Here is a 2561-nt window from a genome sequence, read left to right as displayed (position 1 = left end):
TGTCTTCCCAGGTAATTACCCCCCCCTTTATCTTCCCAGGTAATTACCCCCCATTTGTCTTCCCAGGTAATTACCCCTTTATCTTCCCAGGTATTTACCCCCCCCCCCATTTGTCTTCCCAGGTATTTACCCCCCCCCCCCCCTTTGTCTTCCCAGGTAATTACCTCCTTTATCTTCCCAGGTAATTACCCCCTTTGTCTTCCCAGGTATTTACCCCCCCTTTGTCTTCCCAGGTAATTACCCCCTTTGTCTTCCCAGGTAATTACCCCCCCCCCCTTTATCTTCCCAGGTATTTACCCCCCCTTTGTCTTCCCAGGTAATTACCCCCCCCCCCCTTTATCTTCCCAGGTAATTACCTCCTTTATCTTCCCAGGTAATTACCCCCTTTATCTTCCCAGGTATTTACCCCCATTTGTCTTCCCAGGTAATTACCCCCCTTTATCTTCCCAGGTAATTAGCCCCCCTTTATCTTCCCAGGTAATTACCCCCCCCTTTATCTTCCCAGGTAATTAGCCCCCCTTTATCTTCCCAGGTAATTACCCCCCTTTATCTTCCCAGGTATTTACCCCCCCTTTATCTTCCCAGGTAATTACCCCCTTTATCTTCCCAGGTAATTACCCCCCTTTGTCTTCCCAGGAATTAACCCCCCCCCCCTTTATCTTCCCAGGTAATTACCCCCTTTATCTTCCCAGGTAATTACCCCCTTTATCTTCCCAGGTATTTACCCCCATTTGTCTTCCCAGGTAATTACCCCTTTATGTTCCCAGGTAATTACCCCCTTTGTCTTCCCAGGTATTTACCCCCCCCCTTTGTCTTCCCAGGTAATTACCCCCCTTTGTCTTCCCAGGTAATTACCCCCCCCTTTATCTTCCCAGGTAAATACCCCCCTTTGTCTTCCCAGGTAATTACCCCCCTTTATCTTCCGAGGTAATTAGCCCCCCTTTATCTTCCCAGGTAATTACCCCCCTTTATCTTCCCAGGTAATTAGCCCCCCTTTATCTTCCCAGGTAATTACCCCCCCCCTTTATCTTCCCAGGTATTTACCCCCCCCCCTTTGTCTTCCCAGGTAATTACCCCCCTTTATCTTCCCAGGTAATTACCCCCTTTATCTTCCCAGGTAATTACCCCCCTTTATCTTCCCAGGTATTTACCCCCCCCCCTTTGTCTTCCCAGGTAATTACCCCCTTTATCTTCCCAGGTAATTACCCCCCTTTGTCTTCCCAGGGAATTACCCCCCCCCCTTGTCTTCCCAGGTAATTACCCCCTTTATCTTCCCAGGTATTTACCCCCATTTGTCTTCCCAGGTAATTACCCCTTTATGTTCCCAGGTAATTACCCCCTTTGTCTTCCCAGGTATTTACCCCCCTTTGTCTTCCCAGGTATTACCCCCTTTGTCTTCCCAGGTAATTACCCCCCCTTTATCTTCCCAGGTAAATACCCCCTTTGTCTTCCCAGGTAATTACCCCCTTTATCTTCGCAGGTAATTACCCCCCCCTTTATCTTCCCAGGTAATTACCCCCCTTTATCTTCCCAGGTAATTACCCCCTTTATCTTCCCAGGTAATTAGCCCCCCTTTATCTTCCCAGGTAATTACCCCCTTTATCTTCCCAGGTAATTAGCCCCCCCCTTTATCTTCCCAGGTAATTACCCCCTTTATCTTCCCAGGTATTTACCCCCCCTTTGTCTTCCCAGGTAATTACCCCTTTATCTTCCCAGGTAATTACCCCCTTTGTCTTCCCAGGGAATTACCCCCTTTGTCTTCCCAGGTAACCCCCCCCCCCTTTATCTTCCCAGGTAAATACCCCCTTTGTCTTCCCAGGTAATTACCCCCCCCCCCTTTATCTTCCCAGGTAATTACCCCCCCTTTATCTTCCCAGGTAATTACCCCCTTTATCTTCCCAGGTAATTAGCCCCCTTTATCTTCCCAGGTAATTACCCCCCCCTTTATCTTCCCAGGTAATTAGCCCCCTTTATCTTCCCAGGTAATTACCCCCCTTTATCTTCCCAGGTATTTACCCCCCCCCCTTTGTCTTCCCAGGTAATTACCCCCTTTATCTTCCCAGGTAATTACCCCCCTTTATCTTCCCAGGTATTTACCCCCCCCCCCCCTTTGTCTTCCCAGGTAATTAGCCCCCCTTTATCTTCCCAGGTAATTAGCCCCCTTTGTCTTCCCCCCCCTTTATCTTCCCAGGTATTTACCCCCCCCTTTGTCTTTCCAGGTAATTACCCCCCTTTATCTTCCCAGGTAATTACCCCCTTTGTCTTCCCAGGGAATTACCCCCCCCCCCTTGTCTTCCCAGGTAATTACCCCCTTTGTCTTTCCCAGGTAATTACCCCCTTTGTCTTCCCAGGGAATTACCCCCCCCCCCCCCCTTGTCTTCCCAGGTAATTACCCCCTTTGTCTTCCCAGATAATTACCCCCTTTGTCTTCCCAGGTAATTACCCCCTTTATCTTCCCAGGTAATTACCCCCTTTGTCTTCCCAGGTAATTACCCCCTTTGTCTTCCCAGGGAATTATCTTCCCCCCCCTTGTCTTCCCAGGTAATTACCCCCTTTGTCTT

The sequence above is a fragment of the Oncorhynchus masou genome, unplaced genomic scaffold, assembly GCF_036934945.1.
Source record: "Oncorhynchus masou masou isolate Uvic2021 unplaced genomic scaffold, UVic_Omas_1.1 unplaced_scaffold_728, whole genome shotgun sequence".
NCBI lineage: Eukaryota > Metazoa > Chordata > Actinopteri > Salmoniformes > Salmonidae > Oncorhynchus > Oncorhynchus masou.
This window is presented reverse-complemented; position numbering follows the sequence as displayed.